This window comes from Marmota flaviventris, chromosome 9 (assembly GCF_047511675.1).
Source record: "Marmota flaviventris isolate mMarFla1 chromosome 9, mMarFla1.hap1, whole genome shotgun sequence".
NCBI classification, from domain to species: domain Eukaryota; kingdom Metazoa; phylum Chordata; class Mammalia; order Rodentia; family Sciuridae; genus Marmota; species Marmota flaviventris.
The window spans coordinates 41,314,049-41,330,597 of record NC_092506.1 but is presented as its reverse complement, the minus strand read 5'-3'; positions in this window follow the sequence as shown (position 1 = coordinate 41,330,597).

Below are 16,549 nucleotides of genomic sequence, written 5' to 3'. Positions count from 1 at the left end.
GAAAAATTCAGGAGAGTCAGCTGCATCCCCCAGATTTTTCACTCAGAAGTAGTGGCCTGGAGGTGTGTGGGGTCTTGATTTCTTTAGATGGGCTGCATGTTTTTAAAGGACCTACTGTACCTGCTTGGTTCATTCATGTTACCTGTGTAGCCCATCAAAGCATTTTTTTTCCCCATCTTCAATGTAGAGGTTAAATTTTCATTTTCTTCATCAAGTTTATGGATGGGAAATGCAGTAGGATGGCAGGGCCATTTGTGGATATTGTTAAGACACTCTTGGCGGCTTTATTCCTTTAGCTCTGAGGTCTTCCACCAGTGCTTCCTGCTGTACTTAACTAGGAAGGGTCAGCTGACACAGAAGCCTGGGAGATGATAGCCTGTCTCAGGAGAACACAGAGGGACCCAGAGAAGGTCTGAGGAAAAGCAGACTTGGGAACAATGAATCTGGGAGTCAGTAGACACACCCACTATTGACTCTGTATCCTTCCTTGGAAGTGTCTTGAATCAACATGATCCTCAGAGTTATCCATCTACGAAAAGGAATCCAGGGAGGGTCTTGGAAGTCCCTCAAAGCCCATGTGTCTATGGTGGAGGCTTTGACATAGCCTTAATTTTTTTTGTTGTTTTTGTATAACTGGCCAGGTTGACTGACCATCCTGTGGACCTGAAAGGCTTCCAAGTAGCTAATTTTTGTGAGACACTAAGATATTTTATAGGACCCAGAGATTATAGCTTGCCAAGAATAAAGTCTGAAACAGAAAAAAAAAAAAAAAAAACTTTTTTTTTTTTTTTTTTTTGCAGCTTTACTTAATAATATATTTTAAAAGGTTCAAATGTCCACCTTAACTGGAAGCTTGTAGTAAGAATTCTTCAACAGTACAATTCCTGGCATATGGAGAAAACCAATCTCAATGCAGAGCAATAGCAACTTTAATCAGTTTTCATTCTGCAGGAATACAAGGATAATTATTCAACAAACAAACAAAAACCCTAATAAAAAACAACATACAATTTCAGTACTCAGATCTCAAATATTTTTTCCCAGAAACACTGTCTAAACTTGGAGAAGGAATTCCTAAAAGTGATTCAATGTAAGTTCTAAACCTTCCAGATTTTCACTGGGATCACAGCATCTCCTTTGCTTGCTTATCTAACTGTGTGCTGACGTGTAAGTGCAGGTGTCTGACGGTGAATGTATTCTTCTTTATGTAACAGTAACGACATGATGAATCAGGAAAATGGCAGCAGCTTTTATATCTTCCTTTGCTTGAAACAGGTAAACATCTTTTCATTCCACCTCATTAAACCTCAAATATCCCTGTAATGACAAAAAAACGAAACCTGTTTCCAGAGGATTTTAAAGGTGTATTACATTTGTAAAAGTAAAGCAATATTTTGTACAGAAGTGAACACAGGGTTTGAAATATATCCCCCATGGAGCCAACTAAAACCTCAATAGTTCAGTATTTTTTCTCTCTCAAAAAAAAAAAAAAAAAAAAAAATGGAGAACATTCAAAGCAGATCCAGACTTCTTCATTTTAACCTCATTTGGAACTGAGGAGAGGAACTGAAGTTGCTTCCTGGCAGATAATGATAGCCTGGCCGCTGACATTCCTCCAGACAGCAAGTCATTTTCATTCTCTCTCTGACAGGTATAAAGCCCCAGAAATTAATTGTAGGAGCTCATCCTGATTCACCCAAGATCACCCTGCAGCTGCAAGAAAATGTTCTGTCAAAATCTTAAAGGTGAGTCAAGTTTACATGTTAAAATGTCCTGCAAATAGCAAGATAAACTTGTTATTCAGTTTTGAATTTTTAAAAAATCCAGCAGACTCTAGAAATATCATTTTTTTAAGAGAGAAGCTAAACATATTAATGTCTGCCAGAGATCTTGATTTTAATTCCTTGGTTAATTTTCTTTTTGTTTTTCAGTAAAATCTTGACCAAGCAGAAGAATTGGGGAAAATGAGTAGCTGAGAAAGCAAATTTTGATTTTCTTAGAAAATGAGTTATTTTTCTTATATTCGTAGTTTTGCTATGGAAAAATTTAAGGGATCATCCTCCTCTTACTTCAATTGGTCTTTTACTGGGCACACACTAGCAGGAGATTGAAGGGGCTGTTATAAGGAAATGACCCCACCTGATGTCTCAGAATTCTTAAGACTCAGTGAGTATACTGATCATGTAAGGGTAGTTCTAAAGCTGCATTTATTCCTTCACACTTCTAATTTTGAGTTCTAATATTCATTACCTCAGGCTGGAGAAGGATTATTGGAATTTAAAAGAGAAATCTTGAAGATGAAATAATCTGTGGGAATGTTCTTGGACACTACATACTGTTACTGCTGTTTACTCGGTGACGAGTCCTTGATTCTGAAGCCAGATTTAAAGTTAGGTAGTCAGTGTAGTTAGTCTAATACCCAGTGAAATCTAAAATGGAGGCCATGCTGAGAATGATTCCAGGAAACGCAGGACAACTCATGGAATGTTAATGAAGTCCTGAAAAGGCCCTAGGCCAAAGTCCATCCCAAAGAAATGTTAATGAAGTCCTTCCTGCTCAGGCTACTTCTTTGGCCCACCTGTGCCCCACCCCTCGGGCCTTCCCACCTACATTCCATCACTGAAAGAACTATAAAAAGGGGAGACAACAGCCCTTCCACGGATTCCACCTCTTGGGTCCCCTTCTTCCTCCGGGAGAAGTCTTTTCTGCTGTCCTTTAATAAACTTCTAATTTCTACTCTGACCTTGCCTTGGCGTGTGCTCTCTGGCGTTATTCTTCAACATTGGGGAAGCAAGGACTCCTCACCGGTCAACAGTGGTAACACTTCCCCGAATGCTGAAGTATAGCACCAGAGAAGCATGCTGAGGCAAGTATAGAGTGTAAAGTTGAAGCTTTATTAAAGGACAGCAGAAAAGACTTCTCCCCAGAGGAAGAAGGGGACCCAAGAGATGGAATCAGTGGAAGTGCGATTGTCTCCCCATTTTATAGTTCCTTCAGTGATGGAATGTAGGTGGGAAGGCCCAAAGAGTGGGGCACAGGTGGGCCAAAGAAGTAATCTGGGCAGGAAGGACTTTTGAGTCAGCATCTTCATGTTTGCTGGGAGCTGTTTCATTAACACTTCTTTGGGATGGGCTCTGGGCCTTGGGGACATTAACATTCCATGAGTTGTCCTGCTTTTCCCGGAATTCATTCTCAACATGGCCTCCATTTTGGATCTTACTCAATATTAGACCCGATTTACCTAACTACACTGACTACCTGTCTTTAAATCTGGCTTCACTGTTACCGCTGTTTACCGGTGACCAGTCCTTGCTTCCCCAATGCTGAAGTATAACACCAGAGAAGCATGCTGAGGCAAGGTTAGAGTGGAAAGTAGAAGCTTTATTAAAGGAGAGCAGAAAAGACTTCTCCCAGAGGAAGAAGGGGACCCAAGAGGTGGAATCCATGGAAGGGCGAGGTCTTCCCTTTTTTATAGCTAAGGTCTTATTTCAGCTTTTCCACATTCCTGTCACATTCCTGTCCTTTGTTCTGTTAGTGATGGAATGTAGGTGGGAAGGCCCAAAGGAGGTGGGGAGAGATGGGCAGAAGGAGTAATCTGGGCAGGAAGGGCTTTTGGATTAGCATCTCTTGGTTTGCTGAGAGCTGCTTCATTAACATTTCCTTGGGATGGGCTCTGAGCCTTGGGACATTTTTAATTCCCCTTTTACCGGACTCCATTCTCAATAATGACCTTCATTCTTGACTTTACTTATTAGACCCGATTTACCTAACTACACTAACTACCTATCTGTAAATCTGGCTTCAGTACTACTCTATAAACGTCATCAAGGCACACATATATTCATTTGTTGTATCAAAAACTTATATGAGAAATCTTATTTTATTGAATAATTCCCCTAAGCGATTGGAAATGGGGAGAAAATTTCATGTCACCATTTTTTTTTCTTAATTTACTAACTGGATATGTATTCCGTATCTACCAGAGAAAGACTGAGCCACACAGGATGATTCTTACAAATAGGGTTGCTCTGGGAACACATAGAAAGAACATTGAAACCCAATTTGGGGTGCTTAAACTTATTCCTTAAAGAGGCCAACATTTCAAGAATATTTGAAGGACAGTACATGTTTAGACATGTCTTTGCAGGTCAGAACAGCTATTTCTAAGAAATTAAGGAATTATTTGTTTCAGAAATTCAGAAAACAAGTCAAATTTATAAGATTGATAAAGACAATTTTTAATTAGCCAAGAGAATCCTTCCTTTATGTAAAATTTTTCATAAAATGCTTGGAATGACTCAACTGCCATGCATTCAACATGATATAAATATTGAAAAGGAAACATAGCATCTCTGTCTGCCAGTATAAGTTGGCAATTACAGAACCATTAGTTTAGCAAATATATGCTAAGTTTCCATTGAATTGATAGAGATTAGAGACAAAGGAACTCCAAACAGATTTCAAAATGGTCTCTTCTCCAGGAATTTGTAATCTATTGGGTAGACATTACACACACACACACACACATCATGAAAATATTAGGTATAAAATATAATAAGTAAAAATCAGCACCATATTGATGATATAAAGTATAACTTTATAAATTATTTACAAATAACTGGTAATGGTTATTATCACAATATGTTAAGGATTCCGAGATTATAACAAAATAAATTATGAAGATAAGATCTTTCTCATTGTTCATTTAGTTCTTGATACTCAAATATTAACCTGAAAGCAGAATTATTTGTATGCCCAAAAGTCTGGATATTGATTTGCTCATATTTCTTTCCATTTGTCTTGCAATAAATTCTTTAAATTCACATCTTCCTCCCTGCATCCTTGTTTATGGGTGTCTATAACCTTAAGCAGGACATATATTCATCCCTCAGCGTTTAATTAGAATTAGATAACTTAAGATAGACTTTCAAATTCATTGTAGATCTTAGCTCTAGAAAAGCCAAAGGGTTAGAGGGTATTTGAGGTGCTAATTGTTATGGGTGGCATGAAAAGATTATGACTTCAGAAAGAAGATTATCAAGAGATTCCATTCCTGCTGTCCCTTTCAAAGAAGGGATTTTTCATGCTATGTAAATCTTAGTTAAACTTTATTCTGTCTCTCTTCTATCTTTTACTTTGTGCTGATCCCACTCTTCCCTTTGTTCTCTTCTCCAGTCCTTCTGTCCCCTGAAAATGCTGACAATTATTTCATTCCTCTTTAGGGTCTTTGTCTTGGGTGTTTTCAAAGTCCCCAAATCTTTGGCCAGTTTCTCATCTTTTAGGTTTCAATCCCAATCCTACCTTTCCAAAGAGGTTTTACCCTACCATCCAGTCTTTTATATCATTGGCTTTCAAGTACAAGTAAAAGAAAATGTGGTTCAAAATTGCTTTAACAACTGGAAATGTATTGGATCACACAGAGGAAGCCTGAGACGGGTGAAGTTTCAGGTGATTGACGAGTACTTCAAGGGTTCTCTCCTTTTCCTGTTAGCATGATCTTGCTGCTAAGGCTGCTTCCCTTCATAGTTATAAATAGGTCCAGCATCAATCTGGGCTACAAAGTTCCTGTTGATACAATAAAACTATTGAATTCTTACAATTCTTTCTTAAAGATGAGAAAAGCTTTTGAAACACCTGCAGCAAACTTGTTTTACATTTCATTGACTGGAAATGGGTCACATGATTATGCTTGAATAAATCATGGATAAAATGAATGGGAAAAATTTATAATAAGAGTGGTCACCCTTTTAATTGAGTTTCCTAAAGGAGACATTGCTGCTATTGGTTAGGAGAAGATGAAATATATTAAGTTGTCAACCAAAATATCTGTATCCCTCTCAGACATAATCCCACTGTCTTTTGATTTTTCACAATCATCACAATTTTAAATTACATACTGTTGTCCCTTGGTAATTGTGAAGAATTAATTTCAGGATATAGTACTATATCCCCCCTAATTAATTTCTCCACAGATAGCAAAATCTTCAGATGCTCAAGTGTGTATAAAATGCTAAAATATTTGCACATAATTTACAAAAAGAAACCTAGCTATTTAAATCATCTAGATTATTTGTAATACACACTAAACTGTCAATACTATGAAAATGATTGTTATATTGTTTAGCTAATCATGCCAAGTTGAAAGAAATATATACAAATTTAGTACAGATGCAATTTTTAATATATGTTTTCTATACATACTTAGTTAAATGCAAGGATATAGTTTCTGCAGATAGGGAAGGCTGACTATTTGTTTCTGTCAAATTTTAAATATATATATTTGCTGTTGTTTATCTTGCCCTTACAATCAAAGCTGCCAAAAGAATGGTTTTTGTCTTATTCAATGATGTATCTTTACTTATAAAACATGGAATAGTTGGTTCTCAATAAAATTTTGTCAAATTACTGAGTGAGTTTGAAACATCACATCCTTCTCTTACAGGGGTGATTGGTTTCCCAAGGATGAAAAATTGTGCTCACTTCTTTATTCTTCTTTATTCCATAGACTCCCTTACATTCTCAGAAGGCCCCAGTTACTGAGTGAGGATACCTAAACAAGAATAATTTATCAATCAGTCTTAGGGATTTTTAAACTAGGTTTTGAAGGATGAAAAGTAAGTAAATCAGTTATTTAAAAGAAGCAATGGGGACGATTCTAGAGAATAGGAACAGCAGCAGGACGTGACAAAATTGCATAGAATGTGTTAAGCAAAGGTCTGGAGTGTCTAGGGCAGGACAGACAAGACAGAAGGACTGGAAGGGAAGCGGTGAAGTTGGCTTCCTCAGGCACTTTTTCTCAGTTATTTTCAGCATGCTCATCATAAACTCACTACTTTATTTACCAAAGAACATTTATACTTTTTTTATTTTACCTTAATATATTAATTTCTTCATGCTTGATCCTTTAGATGTAGCCTTCTGACTAGTTTGTAAACTCACTGATAGTGATGAATAGTTTTGCTGTGTGTTGTAATGGAATTTAGCTAACCCCAGCCTAAGGTAAGCTTCGTAAAAGCAAGGAGCTTGACCTTTATTCACTGTTGTATTCTCAGTGCACGTGGAAAGCGCACAGTAATATAGGTAGAATAATATTGAATAAATGAAGAAGAATGACTCAGAAAACAGTTTTTTTTTTTAGATTTATTTTAAGTCAGGCTTCCCTTCATTCATTATGTGATCTTAGAAGTGAGTCACTGAATTCCTTATAAGATTTTATTTCCTCACTGGTCAGGATGGGATGATGAAGCTAATGATAAAACATTCTGAGGAGGATTAAGTGAGATGATGAAAGCACTCTGGGAAATGAAAATGCTATAGAAGTGTGCATCACGGTGCTGGACATTACTCTGAAATCAGTAGCTATGCTTTGGGAGCAAAGATGGGAACAAGAACGAGGAACGATTGTTAATTGTGGCATCCAAATGGGAAAATGTAACTCCAACAATTTTGCCTATCTTGAAGATTTCAAGCTTTTCAAACACCACCATTAAAAATAGTTTTACATTTCACTGTAAAAAATGGAGTTGGAGAATCAATTGAAAAAAAAAAAAAAAAAAAAAAAAAAAACAGCTATAGAGATCCAAGCCCAAAGACTTATAAAATTTCAAGATGTTGTTTTAAGTAAATATTTCCAGTTTGGAATAGGTCTCTTTGTAAGCAGATATCTCCAAGATTTGTACGCTATTTTAGATTTTTTTTCTTTACTCTTTTCATCCTTACCTGAAAGAGAATGAAAGAATTATCTTGCATTGATATAAGGGAAAAAGTGCCTTCATTAGGGTTCATGAAATTAATATTATAGTACTATATCCCCTTAATTAATTATGTAAGCTTCTTGATAGTTCATGTATCTGGTTTTCCTATGTAAAATAAAGAAAATGTATGTAATCAATCCTAAGGTTATTCTATTCTCTAAAATTTTATAATCCCTAAGCATACAGAGGAAATAGTGAATTTGAATCCCAGGTAACTTTCTGTAATCACTGAGCTTCCTGAGTCCCTTATATTGATAGACTATGAGGGAATATCTCTCTTTCCAAATATATTTCTGCAGAACACTTTTATTCTGGTTCTGTCAGGCCTACTTCAGGGAGGCATTTTGCTGGCCAATTTAGGTCATGTCATGTTATCCATCTGGTTGATAATAATAATAGCTACCACTTATATAATATGACATGCTGGGAACTATTCTAAAAACTTTAATGTATTAACTCATTCAATCCTCTTAACAGTTTTATAAGGTAGACATTATAATGTTGATTTTACTGATAAGTAAACTGAGGCAAAAAAAATTTACACAGTTTGTCTAAAGTCACACTGCTATTAAGTGCCAGAGTCTAAATTCAAATATAGATGGTTTTATATCTCAAAAGTATGTGTTAATATACAATACTGAATATGGAGGGAATGTAGAAAGAAATAAGGGTTAAGAAGGTATGCAATTAGAAAGCATGGAGCCAGGCTCCCCAGCATTGTATCAAATATACAAGGACAGGTAAGCTATTCAAACAAATGTGGGCAAGTGACCAAATGTCTGAGTTCTATCCCACAGACTAGTTTCTCTCAAAATTTTGTCTCTGGGATTGCCTGCCAAAAATGTGACTTTAAATATAAAACCAACAAAATGAAATCATTTCTTGGAAAACATTTCTGTGGTTCACTGTGGCATGCCAAGTTAAGAATATCTGTCTTACATTTTCAAGCACATGTGTTGTAGTAATTTTATGGGGTAATGAGTTGGCTTCCACTAAAGATATTTTATTTTTACAGAGACTGGAGCTGGAGCTGGAGAAATATTATGGGGCAGGCAATGAAATATCTTACTCTTTCAGATTGCTTTAGCTAATCACCTACAGGTGAATTTTCTAGGAACTCTGGTGTTAACTATTTGACATCTATGGGTTTCAGTGGGCTGTGACTGATGATTTGGGACATGATGGTATGAGATACCATGATGGGAAACAGAGGAGGTCAGTCTTTGGGGAAAATAGAATATAATGGAAGAATTAGGGGACATGTGTCTCAAAAGTTGAATAGAACTTAAAGTACATTCATTAGGTTCAATAGAAAACACTGTAATTCAAAATGCAATAATAGTTAATAAATGGAGGTAGTGTAGTTTATCAAAACTAGCATAATTTCCACTTTCCAGTTGATCACGTGGCAGATGCTGGTACTTTTCTACCAATATTCACTCTCTCCTTCCTTACTGGCAGAACTCCAACTTTGCTACTAAAATTCTTTGTTCCCCAGATTACCTTGCAATAAGAATTTGACATGTGACTTTATTCTGGCCACAGACATATTTCGTTGTTGACCAGAATTTCTAGGAAGGTTTTCCTCTCCCAATTCTAACAGGTGGCAAGAGGAGCAGCAGTTGTCTTGAAACTCTGAGGTATGAGGATTGTATAACAGATGGTGAAACACAAAGATTGAAAGACAGATTCTTGATTCTTTGGAAAGCTGATGTAGATACCTTTGATGTCCAGGCATATAACCCTTATAGTCTAAAAATAAGAATTATATCTTTTTAATGTATAAGCAGTTATCTAATCCTAAGTCTGAGAGAAGTACTCTCATTTTGCTTGTTTTTCTCACCTACCCCTTGAAGTAACCTCAGCGGAGGCAAAAACAGTGTCAAGGTGTTGGGGTGACTGTCATTTCTTTCTCTGCCACTGCTGTTCTTGAATAGGTAAATTGTTCTTAGTCGTGTCTCACAAAGAAAGAGGATGCAATCTGAGATGACATAAATTGGACAATATGTTAAATTTTGAGATAAAAAACATAGTAGTCATTGGAGTGAAAGAATATAATTTGCTTCTACCTGGAAGGGCAGGTGAACATAAAGGAATTTGATGCCTCATCCTGGTCACCAAGTATGGTATGGGAAATTCCCAATCCAATTTTTTTTTGTTATAATTTAGTGATGAGGTGTCCACCAACAGCAAAATTTAGAAGTTAAATGATTGAGTTATGAAGTTAGGTTAAGGAACCTAATCTATACATTAATATACTTGAAGGACTGACTGGGTAGCAACTATAGGAAAATAGGGTGTGGCTGGAGGCCATACATCACACTAGGGCATGTCTTTGGAGTTTCTATTTAATCCCTGGTGAGTATAACTTTCTCTCTGCTTATTGGTGGCCATGCCCTAAGCTGCTTTCATCTATCACACCTTCTTGTCATGATGTTCTGCAACACCTTGGTCCCAGAGCAAAGAAATCAGTCATCTGTGGGCTGAGACCTCTGAAACCTTGTGCCCCAACATAAACTTTTCCTCCTGTAAACTTCTTATTGTCAGGTCTTTTGGTCACAGCAGTGAAAAATCTGACTAAAATAGAAATTTGTATTAAGAAAAGGGGTCAAAGGGGTCATTGCTGGGATTAACCTAACCATGTTTTTTCAGAAGCTTTTGTAAATTTTTGGAATTTGTGGGAGTAATTTTGAAAAGTTTAGCAGTGAAAGATGGAAGATATTTAATAGTATTGTAAGCAGAGTTTAATAAGCAATTCTGATGGGAGTTCAGAAGACCAGAATGCTGATAGGCTTGTGGACAGTAAAGACTGGGCTCATGAGGTTTCAGAGAAGGAGTACACCACTAGAAATTGGACTAAAGGTCATTCCAGTTATAATCTGGCTAAGAATTTATCTACATTTTGCTCATGTCCTGAGACTTTCTTCATGGCTCAATTTAAAGGTGATAGACTATTCTGATGGAGAAACATTCAAGGCAGCAAAGACTTCAGGGGGTGGCATGGGTATTTCTGGCAGTTTTTAGTCAAGTTCATTGTAATAATAAGGAGCATAAAGCAGAATAGAAATATTTGAAAACCTTGCAGTTGGTTAGAAAATTGCAGGTAAAAATAGGGCTAAGAAAGTTGTGGTTGTTAGAGATTATAGCCACTAAAGAAACAGTAATTACTTCACCTAGAAAACAATAGGGAAGATGGCTTAAAGGGATCTCAGGTGTGGGCTCTCTCTCTCTTTTACCTCTCATCTTCTGCCATGATATCAAGCAGCAAGAAGGGTGTTGCCAGGTCCTGGCACCTTGACAATGTAAATCCAACTGTGAGCCAAGACTTTTCTGTTTATTATGGGCTGCTCATCCATGGTATCCTGTTACTACTGTACAAAATGAACTAACACACATAAAAGAAGACATTATGCCACCTATTTATTCTTCTGAACAGTTCTTCAGGCATATGTTAATAAAAGCATTTCTAAAATCAGAAATCTGAAACAAAAAATGAGTAAAACACTTTCCTAGTAAGTGGAATAACTTGCTTTGATACACAGATTTTTTTTTTTACTCTAATAACCCAGATTTTCTGGAAACTTTGTCCCAGAAAGAAACCTTAAGTATGTTGGACAGCAATTAAAGCTTCCCTTTCCTCTGGTGGGAGAAGATAGCTCTGTCTTCCAAGTCCATTTGCTATATAAACAACCTTGAAAATATAGAGAAGTAAGGCAGCCAGTACCTATACACAGTGCAAAAGCGAGAATTATCTCCTAAAAAGTCTACCTTTATAGTTCTCCCCCAACCCTTCCAATCCCCTCTCTTTCTCAGACACCTTTCACTACTATTCCAACTAAATGCCCTTTACATATAAGGGCTGGGGTTTTCAACTTCTTTATTCCCTCTTATCACCAAGGAAAAGTTTTAAGCAATGAAATATATTGTAAATGTATCCAAGAAGGATATTACATGATCTTTCCAGGCAACAGTAGCAGAAGTATGGGCTCATTGGCTCATCTAGGTTTTCAGTGTTTATTTAATGTAACTGCTATATAGCAGGTGTTCAGGGCTTTCATTTCAGAGAAGGCAGATTTTTAGTAAGCAAACAAATTAGCCATTCAGATATTGGTGAGTGTAATGATTAGCATTATAAAATATGAATTTGACTGGGAATGAGGTTTGGTGCTTTCACAGTGTGAGATCAAGGAAGGAAATATTTAAGAAGAGAAATCTGAGCTAGAAAATTGAAGGTAGAAAGAGTTGATTATGAAATGAGTACAAGAAAGAATATTTCATACTGAAGGAGTAGTAAAAGAAAAAAAGAAAAACAAGTCCTGTATCTACTCATTTCATCCAGGTGAAACTACTAATGTGGGACAGCAAAACAGTCAAATCTTAGAAATTCCATATAGTTCAACTTTTAAATTTCAATAGCAAATAGTCACTGCTGTAAAAATTGTGTGTCTCTAAATAGTTGTTTACTTAATTGAAAACTTCATAAGTTCTACATGTTCCTAACTTTTAACTTGACTGAATGCACAAAATATAAGTACTGGGTACTTTTTTGAGGTGTTCTTTATTAATTAATAATTTAAAAGTCTTAAGAAAATAGCTGAATGATTTTCAAGAACTCTGAGAAACTAGAAAACAATGCTAGCGCAACTTTAGAGGGAAGAACAAGTAGCAAATTATATTCAAATTAAACTCTACAAATAGAATAATTGGAAATTGAAAGAGGGGAAAGCAACAGGAAAAACAAAAGATCTACAAGTCAGCAGGCTTTAGTTAACAAGAAGAGGTGACGAGAGGGAAGTTATAGGGAATGCATGTTTTAGTTGTGGGATCTATGAGACTAAATTTGGAAATCAATAAAATACTCCACTAACCTCTGCTGAATTCTGTTAAAATATGTGTTTTCCCTTTGGGGACAGCTATTTTATACCTTGTGTGATGATAATTTTATGTGGTATCCTGCCTGGACAATGAGTTGCCCAGATATTTAGCTAAATATTATTGTGTCAGGGTGTTTCTGCATGAGATCAACATTTGAATCAGTAGACTGAGTGAGGATTGCCCTTTCCTATCTGGATTGGCCTCATTTGGTTCACGGAAGGCTTAAATGGGAAAATTGGGGGAGCTTGCTCTCTCTGCCTGTTTTTGAGTTAGGACATTAACTTACAACATCAATTCTCCTGGTCCTCAGGACTTGTCACCTGGACTGACAATACACGACCAGTTCTCTTGGGTTTCCAGAAAGTAGGCTTCATGGTCACATTAACCGATTCCATCCAATAAATCTCTTAACAAGTCCTAACCATTCTGTTTTTGTGGATAACCTTGACTCTGACTTTGTACTGGTTATTTATTTCATTATTTTTGTCAGGAATATTGACATCTAAAAACAATAATGAGATTTCTAAAAACAACATTATGTAATAGAAATAGCCTTTGTAAGGTATCCCTAAGATTATAGAAGCTAAAATGAAACTACTAACATGCATAATTTAAGAGAGCAAGCTGAATTTAAATTGTCACTCCAGTAGATATTTGTTTGCTGCTTTATGAGAAAGTAAATTGATCCAGAATAGCATAGTTTCTTCCTCCATAAAATGGGAGTAATATTTATCATAAAGAATTATTGTGAGGATTAAGCAAACTCATGTGTAGCAAAATATGTGACACATAGTAATCATTCATTAAATGCTAATAATTATTATAATTATCATGGCTCTCATGTACAAAGAATAAAGATGATTCTGTGTGAAGTTATTATAATGACCGTTAACATGCTTAAACATCTACCAGATTCCCCAAAATTTGTGACATAGGAGCAGAGACTGCTTGCATATAGCATCATGATCTAGGCAAAATGAAAAGGTTAGAAAATCTCATATTTCCACAGTTAATAAGAATTAGTTGCAGCAAACACCAGTGCCAGTGGCCATATAAGAAATCATATGACCTGGGGAAGCCATGGGATAGATAATTTAAGTATTCTGCATTAGATTGAATTCTCTGAGATCAAGTCTCATGTATTCATTTCTCTGTTCTCAGAGTTTAACATGAGACAGGCACAGACCTGGTAACTCAGGAGATGGATATTATTATTGCTCTCCTTTTATAGACAAGGAAACTGAGACATATAGGAGTTAAACAATTTGTTCAATAAATGGGGAGCCAGGTATAGATCCAAAAGCCACATCTTTGCCCACTAAGCTGTACTGCCTCTTATTATCTATTGAATACATCTACACATGTGATATAACAGAAGATTTATATGGATTTTTTTCTGTTTATACTTTTAATAGAATAATTTATTCCATAATATGTGGTCAATTTTTAGAGAAGGATCCATGTGCTGCTGAAAAGAAAGTGTATTCTCTTGATGAAGGATGAAATATTCTATCCATGTCAGTTAAGTCTAAGTGATTGATTCTGTTATTGAGTTCTATAGTTTCTTGTTTCAGCTTCTGTTTGGAAGATCTGTCTAGTGATGAAAGAGGTGTGTTAATGTCACCCAAAATTACTGTGTTGTGGTCTATTTGACTCTTGAACTTGAAAAGAGTTTGTTTGATGAATGTAGACACTCCATTGTTTGGGGCATATACATTTATAATTGTTATGTCTTATTGGTGTATGGTTCCCTTGAGCGGTATGTAGTGTCCTTCTTTATCCTTTTTGATTGACTTTAGCTTGAAGTCTACTTTATTTGATATGAGAATGGAAACCCCTGCTTTGCTTCCTCAGTCCATGTGAATGGTAATAATTTTTCCCAACCCTTCATCTTCAGTCTTTGGATGTCTTTTCCTGTGAGGTGAGTCTCTTGGAGGCAGCATATTGTTAGAACTTTTTTTTTTTTTTTATCTAATCTGCTAGTGTATGTCTTTTGATTGGTGAGTTAAGCCATTAACATTCAGGGTTAAGGTTATTATTGAGTCATGATTTGTATTCCCAGCCATTTTTGTTTATTTTTGGTATTCAGCATGACCTGGTTTCTCCTTTGATTAGATTTTCCTTTAGTGTAATACCTCCCTCTGCTGATTTTCATCATTGTTTTTCTTTTCCTCTCTATTTTGCTGAGGATGTTCTATAATGCAGGCTTTCTAGTTGTAAATTTTTTAAACTTTTGTTTATCATGGAAGGTTTTTATTTCATCATCAAATCCAAAGCTTAATTTTGCTGGATATAAGATTCTTGGTTGGCATCCATTTTCTTTCAGAGCTTGGTATATGTTGTCCTACAGTCTCCTGGCTTTGAGGGTCTAGGTTGAAAAATCTGCTGAGATACGAATTGGTCTCCTCTATATGTGATCTGATTCCTCTCTCTTGCGGCTTTTAAGATTCTGTTCTTAATCTCTATGCCAGGCATTTTTATTATAGGTTGCTTTTGTGTAGATCTGTTTTAATTTTGTACATTTGGTATTCTGTAAGCCTCTTGTATTTGGTTTTCCAATTTGCTCTTCATGCTTGGGAAATTATCTGATATTATCTCATTGAAAAGATTATGCACTCCTTTGGTTTGAAACTCTGTGTCTTCTTCTGTCCCAATAACTCTTAGACTTGGTCTTCTGATGCTGTCCCATAATTCTTGGAGATTCTGTTCATGGTTTCTTACCATCTTCACTGTGTGATCAACTTTATTTTCTAGATTGTATAGTTTGTCTTCATTATCTGACATTCTTTCTTCCAAGTGATCTAGTTTGTTGGTTATGCTTTTCTATTGAGTTTTTTATTTGACTTATGGTGTCCTTCATTTCAAGGATTTCTGACTGTATTTTTTTTTCAGAGTCTCTATCTCTTTCTTGAAGTAATCTTTTGTTATCTGTATTTTCTTTTTTATCTCTTTGTTGGAGCAATCATTTTTTGCCTGTATTTGCTCATTTAGGTCATTCTTTAATTCACAGATTATTTTAATTATGAACCTTCTGAACTCCTCTGAAATTTCATCAACTTTGCTGTCCCTGGGTTCTGTTATTATAGTGACCTGGTTTGTTTGGGGCACTTTCCTCCCTTGTTTTTTCATGTTTTCTATGTGTCTTCCTTTCTTACAGCATGAATCTGAGATATTACAGTTTCTACCCTGTAGTCTTGTAATACCCATGCAGATCATCTGTACGTCACCTGAATGTTGGGCTTCCAGACCCTGCTGGTGTCCCTCAATGTATGCAACTGTATCTAAAGGTGATGGTGGCAATAGCGGAGGTAACTCCAGATAATAGTTGAGGTGCCCCAAGATGGAAGCAATGTCTTACAGAGATGGGGCTGCAAGAGTGGGCCTCGCACTCTCTTTGCAAGGCCTGCTCTGAGATGCAGCTGCTTCTAGGCCCTGTGTCTGTTGTCAAAAAGTTAGGGTCGACTGTGTGGCGAAGGCTATGGCGATGACTGCAGTGTCCCAAGATGGCAGTGGGTTAGGCTTAGCTGCCCAGATAGTGGTGGGAGGTGAACTCTGGACCTGGGTCCTGCACAAGTTGGTATGGGTGGAACTAGGCCTAGACTGGGCTCCCACGGTAGTCACCTGGTTGAAAGAAGCAGTCCTGTGCTGGAGGCTGGGCTCTGGTGGGTGTGTGCTGGTGGAGGGATGGACCCTGTTCCTACTGTGAGCCTGGGTCCTGCACAGGCCAGTGTGGGTGGATCAGAATAATTTATTCCAGAATGGAGAAAATGGGCTACTGATGTCACAGACGTATTCTCAAAATTATCGAACTTACATTAACAAGTGCTGGTATGCACCACCTTAGTGATTCTCTAGAACATATACTCCATTGAGAACTGATGAAACTTATGAAAACTGAAGAAATTTATAAATTCTCAAAC